The 15,249-nt window shown below is 38.4% G+C and overlaps 1 protein-coding gene across 4 annotated transcripts in view; it reads left to right on the top strand.

The window, feature by feature from the left end:
* The window catches only part of LOC143072242 (pre-mRNA-splicing factor SLU7-like), a 66,531-nt gene that overhangs the window by 39,418 nt on the left and 11,864 nt on the right, over positions 1 to 15,249 (top strand). The window contains exon 1 of one of the 4 annotated variants that reach the window (XR_012977090.1): positions 11,121 to 11,413. The exons of the other annotated variants lie outside the window; for them this stretch is intronic. The gene's annotated coding sequence lies outside the window, so the exon portion shown is untranslated. Of the gene's footprint in view, positions 1 to 11,120; positions 11,414 to 15,249 lie in introns of those variants that run through there. 4 annotated transcript variants of the gene reach the window in all.

Below are 15,249 nucleotides of genomic sequence, written 5' to 3' on the forward strand. Positions count from 1 at the left end.
GAAAAAAACAAAGTGCACATTAGTTCCACATTAATACGACAATTTTGGAAAAAGGGGCCACTAACATTAAAGGTCTACTTAACTGTTGAGCTGTGGAGTCTGGGCAGTGGCGGTCTGGACCCCTCCCCTCTTGTCTGTGCCTGTGGGTCTGTATCTGCAAGAAAAAAACAAAGTGCACATTAGTTCCACATTAATACGACAATTTTGGAAAAAGGGGCCACTAACATTAAAGGTCTACTTAACTGTTGAGCTGTGGAGTCTGCGCAGTGGCGGTCTGGACCCCTCCCCTCTTGTCTGTGCCTGTGGGTCTGTATCTGCAAGAAAAAAACAAAGTGCACATTAGTTCCACATTAATACGACAATTTTGGAAAAAGGGGCCACTAACATTAAAGGTCTACTTAACTGTTGAGCTGTGGAGTCTGGGCAGTGGCGGTCTGGACCCCTCCCCTCTTGTCTGTGCCTGTGGGTCTGTATCTGCAAGAAAAAAACAAAGTGCACATTAGTTCCACATTAATACGACAATTTTGGAAAAAGGGGCCACTAACATTAAAGGTCTACTTAACTGTTGAGCTGTGGAGTCTGCGCAGTGGCGGTCTGGACCCCTCCCCTCTTGTCTGTGCCTGTGGGTCTGTATCTGCAAGAAAAAAACAAAGTGCACATTAGTTCCACATTAATACGACAATTTTGGAAAAAGGGGCCACTAACATTAAAGGTCTACTTAACTGTTGAGCTGTGGAGTCTGCGCAGTGGCGGTCTGGACCCCTCCCCTCTTGTCTGTGCCTGTGGGTCTGTATCTGCAAGAAAAAAACAAAGTGCACATTAGTTCCACATTAATACGACAATTTTGGAAAAAGGGGCCACTAACATTAAAGGTCTACTTAACTGTTGAGCTGTGGAGTCTGGGCAGTGGCGGTCTGGACCCCTCCCCTCTTGTCTGTGCCTGTGGGTTTGTATCTGCAAGAAAAAAACAAAGTGCACATTAGTTCCACATTAATACGACAATTTTGGAAAAAGGGGCCACTAACATTAAAGGTCTACTTAACTGTTGAGCTGTGGAGTCTGCGCAGTGGCGGTCTGGACCCCTCCCCTCTTGTCTGTGCCTGTGGGTCTGTATCTGCAAGAAAAAAACAAAGTGCACATTAGTTCCACATTAATACGACAATTTTGGAAAAAGGGGCCACTAACATAAAGGTCTACTTAACTGTTGAGCTGTGGAGTCTGCGCAGTGGCGGTCTGGACCCCTCCCCTCTTGTCTGTGCCTGTGGGTCTGTATCTGCAAGAAAAAAACAAAGTGCACATTAGTTCCACATTAATACGACAATTTTGGAAAAAGGGGCCACTAACATTAAAGGTCTACTTAACTGTTGAGCTGTGGAGTCTGCGCAGTGGCGGTCTGGACCCCTCCCCTCTTGTCTGTGCCTGTGGGTCTGTATCTGCAAGAAAAAAACAAAGTGCACATTAGTTCCACATTAATACGACAATTTTGGAAAAAGGGGCCACTAACATTAAAGGTCTACTTAACTGTTGAGCTGTGGAGTCTGCGCAGTGGCGGTCTGGACCCCTCCCCTCTTGTCTGTGCCTGTGGGTCTGTATCTGCAAGAAAAAAACAAAGTGCACATTAGTTCCACATTAATACGACAATTTTGGAAAAAGGGGCCACTAACATTAAAGGTCTACTTAACTGTTGAGCTGTGGAGTCTGCGCAGTGGCGGTCTGGACCCCTCCCCTCTTGTCTGTGCCTGTGGGTCTGTATCTGCAAGAAAAAAACAAAGTGCACATTAGTTCCACATTAATACGACAATTTTGGAAAAAGGGGCCACTAACATTAAAGGTCTACTTAACTGTTGAGCTGTGGAGTCTGCGCAGTGGCGGTCTGGACCCCTCCCCTCTTGTCTGTGCCTGTGGGTCTGTATCTGCAAGAAAAAAACAAAGTGCACATTAGTTCCACATTAATACGACAATTTTGGAAAAAGGGGCCACTAACATTCAAGGTCTACTTAACTGTTGAGCTGTGGAGTCTGCGCAGTGGCGGTCTGGACCCCTCCCCTCTTGTCTGTGCCTGTGGGTCTGTATCTGCAAGAAAAAAACAAAGTGCACATTAGTTCCACATTAATACGACAATTTTGGAAAAAGGGGCCACTAACATTAAAGGTCTACTTAACTGTTGAGCTGTGGAGTCTGCGCAGTGGCGGTCTGGACCCCTCCCCTCTTGTCTGTGCCTGTGGGTCTGTATCTGCAAGAAAAAAACAAAGTGCACATTAGTTCCACATTAATACGACAATTTTGGAAAAAGGGGCCACTAACATTAAAGGTCTACTTAACTGTTGAGCTGTGGAGTCTGCGCAGTGGCGGTCTGGACCCCTCCCCTCTTGTCTGTGCCTGTGGGTCTGTATCTGCAAGAAAAAAACAAAGTGCACATTAGTTCCACATTAATACGACAATTTTGGAAAAAGGGGCCACTAACATTAAAGGTCTACTTAACTGTTGAGCTGTGGAGTCTGCGCAGTGGCGGTCTGGACCCCTCCCCTCTTGTCTGTGCCTGTGGGTCTGTATCTGCAAGAAAAAAACAAAGTGCACATTAGTTCCACATTAATACGACAATTTTGGAAAAAGGGGCCACTAACATTAAAGGTCTACTTAACTGTTGAGCTGTGGAGTCTGCGCAGTGGCGGTCTGGACCCCTCCCCTCTTGTCTGTGCCTGTGGGTCTGTATCTGCAAGAAAAAAACAAAGTGCACATTAGTTCCACATTAATACGACAATTTTGGAAAAAGGGGCCACTAACATTAAAGGTCTACTTAACTGTTGAGCTATGGAGTCTGGGCAGTGGCGGTCTGGACCCCTCCCCTCTTGTCTGTGCCTGTGGGTCTGTATCTGCAAGAAAAAAACAAAGTGCACATTAGTTCCACATTAATACGACAATTTTGGAAAAAGGGGCCACTAACATTAAAGGTCTACTTAACTGTTGAGCTGTGGAGTCTGCGCAGTGGCGGTCTGGACCCCTCCCCTCTTGTCTGTGCCTGTGGGTCTGTATCTGCAAGAAAAAAACAAAGTGCACATTAGTTCCACATTAATACGACAATTTTGGAAAAAGGGGCCACTAACATTAAAGGTCTACTTAACTGTTGAGCTGTGGAGTCTGCGCAGTGGCGGTCTGGACCCCTCCCCTCTTGTCTGTGCCTGTGGGTCTGTATCTGCAAGAAAAAAACAAAGTGCACATTAGTTCCACATTAATACGACAATTTTGGAAAAAGGGGCCACTAACATTCAAGGTCTACTTAACTGTTGAGCTGTGGAGTCTGCGCAGTGGCGGTCTGGACCCCTCCCCTCTTGTCTGTGCCTGTGGGTCTGTATCTGCAAGAAAAAAACAAAGTGCACATTAGTTCCACATTAATACGACAATTTTGGAAAAAGGGGCCACTAACATTAAAGGTCTACTTAACTGTTGAGCTGTGGAGTCTGCGCAGTGGCGGTCTGGACCCCTCCCCTCTTGTCTGTGCCTGTGGGTCTGTATCTGCAAGAAAAAAACAAAGTGCACATTAGTTCCACATTAATACGACAATTTTGGAAAAAGGGGCCACTAACATTAAAGGTCTACTTAACTGTTGAGCTGTGGAGTCTGCGCAGTGGCGGTCTGGACCCCTCCCCTCTTGTCTGTGCCTGTGGGTCTGTATCTGCAAGAAAAAAACAAAGTGCACATTAGTTCCACATTAATACGACAATTTTGGAAAAAGGGGCCACTAACATTAAAGGTCTACTTAACTGTTGAGCTGTGGAGTCTGCGCAGTGGCGGTCTGGACCCCTCCCCTCTTGTCTGTGCCTGTGGGTCTGTATCTGCAAGAAAAAAACAAAGTGCACATTAGTTCCACATTAATACGACAATTTTGGAAAAAGGGGCCACTAACATTAAAGGTCTACTTAACTGTTGAGCTGTGGAGTCTGCGCAGTGGCGGTCTGGACCCCTCCCCTCTTGTCTGTGCCTGTGGGTCTGTATCTGCAAGAAAAAAACAAAGTGCACATTAGTTCCACATTAATACGACAATTTTGGAAAAAGGGGCCACTAACATTAAAGGTCTACTTAACTGTTGAGCTATGGAGTCTGGGCAGTGGCGGTCTGGACCCCTCCCCTCTTGTCTGTGCCTGTGGGTCTGTATCTGCAAGAAAAAAACAAAGTGCACATTAGTTCCACATTAATACGACAATTTTGGAAAAAGGGGCCACTAACATTAAAGGTCTACTTAACTGTTGAGCTGTGGAGTCTGCGCAGTGGCGGTCTGGACCCCTCCCCTCTTGTCTGTGCCTGTGGGTCTGTATCTGCAAGAAAAAAACAAAGTGCACATTAGTTCCACATTAATACGACAATTTTGGAAAAAGGGGCCACTAACATTAAAGGTCTACTTAACTGTTGAGCTGTGGAGTCTGCGCAGTGGCGGTCTGGACCCCTCCCCTCTTGTCTGTGCCTGTGGGTCTGTATCTGCAAGAAAAAAACAAAGTGCACATTAGTTCCACATTAATACGACAATTTTGGAAAAAGGGGCCACTAACATTAAAGGTCTACTTAACTGTTGAGCTGTGGAGTCTGGGCAGTGGCGGTCTGGACCCCTCCCCTCTTGTCTGTGCCTGTGGGTCTGTATCTGCAAGAAAAAAACAAAGTGCACATTAGTTCCACATTAATACGACAATTTTGGAAAAAGGGGCCACTAACATTAAAGGTCTACTTAACTGTTGAGCTGTGGAGTCTGCGCAGTGGCGGTCTGGACCCCTCCCCTCTTGTCTGTGCCTGTGGGTCTGTATCTGCAAGAAAAAAACAAAGTGCACATTAGTTCCACATTAATACGACAATTTTGGAAAAAGGGGCCACTAACATTAAAGGTCTACTTAACTGTTGAGCTGTGGAGTCTGCGCAGTGGCGGTCTGGACCCCTCCCCTCTTGTCTGTGCCTGTGGGTCTGTATCTGCAAGAAAAAAACAAAGTGCACATTAGTTCCACATTAATACGACAATTTTGGAAAAAGGGGCCACTAACATTAAAGGTCTACTTAACTGTTGAGCTGTGGAGTCTGCGCAGTGGCGGTCTGGACCCCTCCCCTCTTGTCTGTGCCTGTGGGTCTGTATCTGCAAGAAAAAAACAAAGTGCACATTAGTTCCACATTAATACGACAATTTTGGAAAAAGGGGCCACTAACATTAAAGGTCTACTTAACTGTTGAGCTGTGGAGTCTGCGCAGTGGCGGTCTGGACCCCTCCCCTCTTGTCTGTGCCTGTGGGTCTGTATCTGCAAGAAAAAAACAAAGTGCACATTAGTTCCACATTAATACGACAATTTTGGAAAAAGGGGCCACTAACATTAAAGGTCTACTTAACTGTTGAGCTGTGGAGTCTGGGCAGTGGCGGTCTGGACCCCTCCCCTCTTGTCTGTGCCTGTGGGTTTGTATCTGCAAGAAAAAAACAAAGTGCACATTAGTTCCACATTAATACGACAATTTTGGAAAAAGGGGCCACTAACATTAAAGGTCTACTTAACTGTTGAGCTGTGGAGTCTGCGCAGTGGCGGTCTGGACCCCTCCCCTCTTGTCTGTGCCTGTGGGTCTGTATCTGCAAGAAAAAAACGAAGTGCACATTAGTTCCACATTAATACGACAATTTTGGAAAAAGGGGCCACTAACATAAAGGTCTACTTAACTGTTGAGCTGTGGAGTCTGCGCAGTGGCGGTCTGGACCCCTCCCCTCTTCTCTGTGCCTGTGGGTCTGTATCTGCAAGAAAAAAACAAAGTGCACATTAGTTCCACATTAATACGACAATTTTGGAAAAAGGGGCCACTAACATTAAAGGTCTACTTAACTGTTGAGCTGTGGAGTCTGCGCAGTGGCGGTCTGGACCCCTCCCCTCTTGTCTGTGCCTGTGGGTCTGTATCTGCAAGAAAAAAACAAAGTGCACATTAGTTCCACATTAATACGACAATTTTGGAAAAAGGGGCCACTAACATTAAAGGTCTACTTAACTGTTGAGCTGTGGAGTCTGCGCAGTGGCGGTCTGGACCCCTCCCCTCTTGTCTGTGCCTGTGGGTCTGTATCTGCAAGAAAAAAACAAAGTGCACATTAGTTCCAAATTAATACGACAATTTTGGAAAAAGGGGCCACTAACATTAAAGGTCTACTTAACTGTTGAGCTGTGGAGTCTGGGCAGTGGCGGTCTGGACCCCTCCCCTCTTGTCTGTGCCTGTGGGTTTGTATCTGCAAGAAAAAAACAAAGTGCACATTAGTTCCACATTAATACGACAATTTTGGAAAAAGGGGCCACTAACATTAAAGGTCTACTTAACTGTTGAGCTGTGGAGTCTGCGCAGTGGCGGTCTGGACCCCTCCCCTCTTGTCTGTGCCTGTGGGTCTGTATCTGCAAGAAAAAAACAAAGTGCACATTAGTTCCACATTAATACGACAATTTTGGAAAAAGGGGCCACTAACATTCAAGGTCTACTTAACTGTTGAGCTGTGGAGTCTGCGCAGTGGCGGTCTGGACCCCTCCCCTCTTGTCTGTGCCTGTGGGTCTGTATCTGCAAGAAAAAAACAAAGTGCACATTAGTTCCACATTAATACGACAATTTTGGAAAAAGGGGCCACTAACATTCAAGGTCTACTTAACTGTTGAGCTGTGGAGTCTGCGCAGTGGCGGTCTGGACCCCTCCCCTCTTGTCTGTGCCTGTGGGTCTGTATCTGCAAGAAAAAAACAAAGTGCACATTAGTTCCACATTAATACGACAATTTTGGAAAAAGGGGCCACTAACATTAAAGGTCTACTTAACTGTTGAGCTGTGGAGTCTGCGCAGTGGCGGTCTGGACCCCTCCCCTCTTGTCTGTGCCTGTGGGTCTGTATCTGCAAGAAAAAAACAAAGTGCACATTAGTTCCACATTAATACGACAATTTTGGAAAAAGGGGCCACTAACATTAAAGGTCTACTTAACTGTTGAGCTGTGGAGTCTGCGCAGTGGCGGTCTGTACCCCTCCCCTCTTGTCTGTGCCTGTGGGTCTGTATCTGCAAGAAAAAAACAAAGTGCACATTAGTTCCACATTAATACGACAATTTTGGAAAAAGGGTCCACTAACATAAAGGTCTACTTAACTGTTGAGCTGTGGAGTCTGTGCAGTAGCGGTCTGGACCCTTCCCCTCTTGTCTGTGCCTGTGGGTCTGTATCTGCAAGAAAAAAACAAAGTGCACATTAGTTCCACATTAATATGACAATTTTGGAAAAAGGGTCCACTAACATAAAGGTCTACTTAACTGTTGAGCTGTGGAGTCTGCGCAGTGGTGGTTTGGACCCCATTCGATTGATAAAGAACTTGGCCCATTAGTTAAAGAGGAAAATATTTTGTTAAAAACTTACAAAATTATTAAAAATTGACTATAAAGGGCAGCTTTAAAAAAAATCTGTCCATCTGTCTGTAAGAGTGTTCCATAATTTAATTCAACTTTATAGGTCAAAGGTCAAAAACTAACTAAATTAATTTACAGTTCAGAAACCCATGTCCTATGTATGGTAAAGATCTTGTATCCCCTTATTCTTTCAGTGTTTATACTTGACATGTATATAAATCAACAGAGGGTGTGTCATAATTCTTGTATAAACTTGTAGGTCAAAGGTTAACGTCTTGGTTTGTTTTCTTGAAAAATCTTTGATTGTAGATATAAATAAACTATTTTAAATAAAATGACCGTGCTGCATTTTATTGTTGTTTTGCGTCTTTTTTTAACGGTGAACTTTATTGCATTTTATTTTTGTTTGGGCTTTCTGTAAACGGGAACAAGGTATTAATATTTTGAAAAAAATCTTTGTCTATTTGGCATTATTTCCCTTGAATTTAAAACTTTGGCTATTTTTAGGCTTTAAACCTAAATAAATGTGACAGATGGACAAATACCTTTAATGGGGGAGTTTCAGAATAAAATATCTATCTATTCTGAAAATTATAGACTAATCTAATAACACATAATTAGTCGACGTGCTGTATTTGCACAGCATGAGATTTTTGGGGCAGGATAGTAAATATCATGAAACTTTTTAAAATGCACACTAACCCATATCTAATTGTTTAAAATTGTTAAAAATGTTAAGGGTTATAATGCTTTCAACTGCATGTTTATTGTGAAAAAAATGTTGAACAGAGGAAGGGTTCCATTTTTTGTGTAAATGTTGGAATCTAGGCTTGTTTAGGTGAAAAATGATATAAAAGATTTTTTGTAAAAAGATTATACTGTGTGTTATATGATTTTTGATCATGAAACAAGGTATTAAAAAGATAAAACACCCAAATTTGGTTATTATTATATTTTCTTTTTTCTAAATCCATATATTGCTTTTTTGTTAGAAATGTGATTTTTGGGGCGGGATGGGGTAGTAAATAACTAAGAACTTTTTTTAAAGTGCACTAACCCCTAATGTTTTTTGGCTTAAAATGTTAAGTTTGTCTATGCTTAACTGCATATTAAGTGTGGATAAAAGTTTAACAGAGGAAGTGTGCCATTTTTTATGTAAATGTTTTAATTTAGGCCTGTTTTGGTTGAAAATATTTTTGTATGTTTTTATACTGTGTGTTTTATGATTTTTTTGTCTTTGAGACAGATTATTAAAAAGATGAAACACCCAAAATAAGTATTTATTAGACAGTTTTGGAAAATTCATATATATTATGTGTTTTATGATTTCTTGTCTATGATACAAGGTATTAAAAAGATGAAACATCCAAAATGAGTTTTTATTAGATAGATTTTGAAAAAATCCATATATTGCTGTTTTTGTTGGAAATTAGCATTTTTCTCATACTCTGTAAATTTCCCTTTTCAGATGGCCATAGTTTCTTAATAAACAGCTGCGCCATGAGCGCATGATACGCCCGATGTCTTGTGTGGAAGTTTTATGCAATAATCATCAATAGTTTCTGAGAACGTTTTAAGCAATTACCATTTATTGCTTTTGAGACACGGCGGGACATGTGAAACCCCCCCACCCTGTTTTTTTTTTTTACAAATATCACTAAAATAAAATTTTGAATCAAACCAAAAAGTATACAGATCTTTAGATTAATATAACAAAGAAGTGTGTACAGTTTCAAGCAATAATCATAAATTGTTTTTGAGATATGCACGACATGTAAAAAAAAACCCTCCCCTTTTTTACAAAATACTCAATAACTCAAAAATAAAATTTTGAGTCATCACCAAAAAGTATACAGATCTTTAGATTAATATAAAAAAGAAGTGTGTAAAGTTTTAAGCAATAATCATAAATCATTTTTGAGATACGGCACGACATGTAAAAACCCCATCCCCCTTTTTTACAAAATACTCAATAACTCAAAAATAAAATTTTGAATCATCACCAAAAAGTATACAGATCTTTAGATTAATATAACAAAGAAGTGTGTAAAGTTTTAAGCCATAATCATAAATCGTTTTTGAGATACGGCGCGACATGTAAAAAACCCTCCTCCTTTTTTACAAAATACTCAATAACTCAAAAATGAAATTTTGAATCATCACCAAAAAGTATACAGATATTAAGATTCATATAACAAAGAAGTGTGTAAAGTTTTAAGCAATAATCAAGAATCGTTTTTGAGATACGGTGCGACATGTGAAAAAAAACACACCCCTGTTTTAGTTACAAATTGCTGTAACTCAAAAAGTTTAAATCTTATTTTCACCAAAAAGTATACAGATCATTTGACCATCATAAAGAACAACTATATTAAGTTTCATGAAATTTAGACAAGTCGTTCTCAAGTTACGGTGCGACATGTTTATGCTGGACAGACAGACGGACGGACGGACGGACAGACGGACGGACGGACGGACAGACAGACGGACGGACGGACGGACACAGGACATTTGTATACCATAATACGTCCCGTCAAAATTTTGACGGGCGTATAAAAAGTGCACAAGCCTATGATTATTTTTTTTTATGAATTCACTTCAGAAAACACTTATCTTCCAAAATATAATGACCATTTAAAAAGTTTAACACAGGAAAAATTTGGATCCTCAGAAGTGTACATCCTTAAGGGGTCAACTGACCTTTTTGGTCATGTTAACTTATTTGTGGATCTTACTTTGCTGAAAATTATTGCTGTTTACAGTTTATCTCTATCTATAATAATATTCAAGATAACCAAAAGCAGCAAAATTTCAGAAGAAAAAAAAACAGTTGTCGAATTCATCTGAAAATTTCAGGGCAGATAGATCATGACTTGCAAAACAATTTTACCCCATATCTGAATTGCCCTTAATGCTTTGGTTTCAGAGTTATAAGCCAAAATCTACATTTTGCCCCTATGTTCTATTTTTAGACATGGCAGCCATCTTCGTTGGTTGGCAGGGTCACCGCATACATTTTTAAACTAGATACCTCAATGATGATTATGGCCAATTATGGTTAAATTTGGACCAGTATTTTTAGAGAAGATTTTTGTAAAAGATTAGAAAAAAATAGGAAAAATTGGTAAAAAATAACTATAAATGGCAATAACTCCTTAAGGGGTCAACTGACCATTTTAGTCGTATTAACATATTTGTAGATCTTACTTTGCTGAACATTATTGCTGTTTACAGTTTAACTCTATCTATAATAATATTCAAGATAATAGCCAAAAAATGGTATAATTTCCTTAAAATGACCAATTCAGGTGCAGCAACCTAACAACGGGTTGTCCGATCAACGACGATGGACGACGACGACGGAGGACACTGGACGCAAAGTGATGAGAAAAGCTCACTTGGCCCTTCAGGCCAGGTGAGCTAAAAAGTTGATCAACCACCATTTTAGAAATAGTTTGATATTGCTGATAATTACAAAGTATAAATTTTATAAAAATCTGGCAAATATTGTATCCATGAGAGCACTAACGAGGCCATTTTCCACAAATTCAATATTTCCAAGGGACACAACACTTTTAAAAATTGTTTATCGGTAAGTTGTACATGTTTCCTTTGATGTGTACTTGCTGATAATGTCAGTATTAGTGGACGGGCCTTGATATTAAAATTATTAGGTCAGTACGCAAATGACATGCGCAAATGCAACGCGTAAGGATCTACTTTCCCCATTCATTCACAAAATTGCGAGTGATTTTTTTCACAGAAACGCACAAGTTTTTTTGGCGAATGAAACACTAGTCATTGTTTAAAACTTTCACAAAGAGTTAGATTAGCCTTTTTGAACGATTGTTGTGAAAAGGTGAAAAGAAAATGTATGAAAAACCGGATAGACTTTAAAAAAAAATGCGTTATCTACACTATAAATATAATAATTATGAAGCTTTCCTTGCACCAGGGACGTACAACTAACATATCATCCATGATGTTCCAATCTGAGTTTTTACTGTTCCAAGCGTAGTTTTCCTTTTCTGTTTCGTGAGAAGTATGTGTTTTACCTGTTCAGTCACTATAAAGTGTTACGATTCATATTTAGACGCAACACATAAATAGTGACCAAAAAGGTACCGCTATCGCATGAGAGAAGCTAGACAAAAAAAGAAATTTACGCATTTTCAACATTTTTGTGGGACAATCTTTTTAAAAGATGTGGTTTCATTGTCAATATAACATGATAAAGACAGATATTCATAGAGCAGAGAACAAAAAAGTGAAAATATTATTTAAATGCAGATCTAGGATAAATTTTTAAAAGGGGGTACCCGTGGGCACCAAACTATAAAAGTCTGAATTGACCATAATTGTAGCCTTTATAAGGGGTGACTCACCGGTCGCATTCCCCTTAATTCGCATCTAAAATTAAAGGTAACCGCAGTGCCTTTAAACTCCAAGTTTTATATTTCTGGTCCGTGTTAAAAATAAATGAACATGACTTTGAAAAAAGCAAGAATTACAAAAGTTGAGAGACGTCTAATAAAATGTTTGAAATAATTATGAAGTCGACAAGAAATGAGCTTGTTCAGATAATTTACAGTGGGTCCTGAAATGTCTGCTTACAGTGCTTTCTTAAAATTATTTGAAATCATGGCAATGTGATCGTTTTCATGATAAACACTGAGAGAATAATGACAGATAAATTTAATGTAATTTTATCCACTACACTAAGTAAAATATGATTATAACTTGTCGTTGAACTTAAAAATGATGATATGCTGTCAGATTGATATTGTATCATTCTAATTTCTGACTATGCTTTGTGAAAATAAAGAAATTTGACTTACCGGTATGCTACCATTAAATTTGGCATTGTTTAGAGTCATGTCAAAAGCAGACGCATGCAATAATTCCTTTTCAATACTTTGTGCAAGAGAACGCCATGTTTACTGCACTGTGACAAAATTTCAAATGACGTAATGCAGCCTGTGACGTCAAGTGTGATTCGCCGTTATTCGACGCGAAAAAGTAGTTCGTTTGTTATTTTCTCTATTTTTGTAGTGATTTTTTTTTTTTTTTAAATTACCGATAAACAGAATAAAGGACTTTTTGTTTTTGATACTGACTATCACAGAAAATATCAGACTCGCCCTTTGGGCTCACCTTATATTTTACGGTGATAGAGTCAGTATCAAAAACAAAAAGTCCTTTGTTCTATATTTATCGGCCCCAATTATAGAGCTTGTCAAAAAAAAACAGAGGCTCTCAAGAGCCTGAATCGCTCACCTTGATTTTTTGGCATTTATCTTCCGTTTAAGAGTGTAAGTGTCCAATTTCATCATATCTCTTTTTTTTAATATACATTAAGAAGTGTTTGAACAATGTAGTTTTTTGTCATACTTTCTTCAATTTGGTTGGAATTGGTTCAGTAGTTTTAGAGGAGAAGATTTTTTAAAGTTAGAACACATGATAAAGAAATTGTGTAAAAATTGTCCTAAATGAACAGTTGGGACAAGTATGGACAACATTCAAGCGTGATACAGCTCTGAATTTGGATTGTGATTAAATATTTTACACAACATAGGTTTTGACACAAAATGAATGTGTTCCAATTGAACCTAAAAAAATTAAATTAACCTATTTAATATGGTCCAATACCCAAAACTAAATATATATATGGTAAGTTTCAGTATATCAAAGAATTATTTTTTTGATGAAATCCAACAAGGTTTAATGTTGTGGACCAATTTGATAATGGGGCCCAAAAAACAAAAAACAAAAATCTAAAATTAAAATACATGGTGAGATTTAGCATATCAAAGAACCCAAAATAATCATTTTTTTAAAGAATTACTCTAAATTAAATTTTGGACCCTTTGGACCCTTTGGACCTTAAAGTAGATCAAGTAGAAAAAGGACCCTGGGCCCCAGATTAAAAATCTAAATGCAGTTAGATTCAGCATATCAAAGAACACCAATAATTCAATTTTTAATAAATCAAACAAAGTTGAAATTTTTGACCCTTTTGACCTCAATGAGGACCAATTTAATAAAGGGGCCCAAATATCAAAAACTAAATACATTGTAAGACTCCGCCTATATTCAGTTTTTGTTGAAATAATACAAAGTTCAATTTTGGATCCCGATTTGGACCAACCTGAAAACTGGGCCAATAGTCAAAAATATAAGTCATGTTTAGATTCAGCATATCAAAGAACCCCAAGAAATCATTTTTTGTTAAAATCAAACTAAGTTTAGTTTTGGACACTTCAGACCTTAATGTAGATCAAATTGAAAAAGGGACCCAAAATTAAAAATCTAAGTAAAAGCTTTGACTCAGCATATCAAAGAACTGAAATAATTTCATTTTTGTTGAAATCAAAGTTTAATTTAGGACCAATTTGAAAACCGGGTCCATAATAAAAATTGTAAAAACATGTTTAGATTCAGCATATCAAAGAACCCCTAGAATTCAACTTTTAATGAAATCAAACGAAGTTTACTTTTGGACCCTTAAGACCTTAATGTAGACCAAATTGAAAACGGGACCCAAAATTAAAAATCTAAGAAAAAGCTTTGACTCAAATAATCTAATTTTTGATGAAATCAAGCATAGTTTAATTTTGGACCCTTTGAACCTCATGTGGACCCATTTAAAACAGGGCCCAAATTCCAAAAACTTAATATACAATTAGATTCAGCATATTAAAGAACCCCAAGAATTCAAGAATAAAACCCCATTGAAATTAGTCAAGAACCAAGAAATGTATACAAAATATTAGAAAAGTATTGTTTTTGGCCCCTATAATTCCTAAACAGTTTGGGCCATAAGACCAAAAACTTATCCCAACCTTCCATTTTTGGTATGGAACCTTGTGGTTCAATTTCAGAAAGATCTGTACACTTGCACACAATTTATTGTCTGGAAACTGGAAAAATGCTTATTTGGACCCCTTTTTAGGCCCTGAATTCCTAAATTGTTGTGACCATAACCCATAAAATCATTCACTTAAACTTAAGTTATTGTCTGGAAACTAAGTGTCTTTGGAAAACACAGACGACTACAATGTTATACCAAAATTTGTTTGCTGTCATATAAAACAATCTGTCCAAAAAAATTGCTGTAAGAGAGCTAATGCAGCCATTTTCCATAAATTTGTAATTTTCAAGGGGTATAACTCTCTTCAAAAAAGTTGATTGGCCACCATTATAGAAAATAACAGTAGCCCTAGTTATTTGAGATCTCTGATGATTTGTGATTAGGATATTTCGACAAATCACGATCAAATTTTAACCAACTTGACACTTACTCATTAGTATGTATTAGCATAAAATGAATGCTTGACAACTGAGTTAAAGAACATTTCTACCCTCTTATATAAGGGAACAGCAAGTCTCATAAACTACATAGAATTCAAAAACTGAAGTGAGATGAAAATTATCATGAAAGTCAGTGAAGTTGAAAATTAAGTCAGAATGATGTTCAAGAATGAAACATATTACTAAAGACAAATTAAAATCTGTGTGGTTCCAGTTACCCTACCTATTTTACATTTTAGTCTTAATAAGAGCCTACCCTAAAGATTTAATGGGGGGATTTTTCATTAAGTCAGAATAATTAGCTCCCATAGACTCAATGTAAAATAAAAATAAAATCCCTACCTATTTACAATGTACCCTACCTTTTGTTTAGATGTAACAAGTTGGGCTCAAGTCAGAATAAATAGCTGTGCCATGAGTGCATGATATGCCTTTCCTCTTGTGTAAGAAGTTTTATGCAATAAGCAGAAATATTTTCTGAGATACAGCATGACATGTGAAAAAAAGAAACTCCATTACTCTAAAATAAAATTTTGAATCATCACCAAAAAATATAAAGATCTTTAG

The sequence above is a fragment of the Mytilus galloprovincialis genome, chromosome 4 (genome assembly GCF_965363235.1).
Source record: "Mytilus galloprovincialis chromosome 4, xbMytGall1.hap1.1, whole genome shotgun sequence".
Classification (NCBI taxonomy): Eukaryota; Metazoa; Mollusca; class Bivalvia; order Mytilida; family Mytilidae; genus Mytilus; species Mytilus galloprovincialis.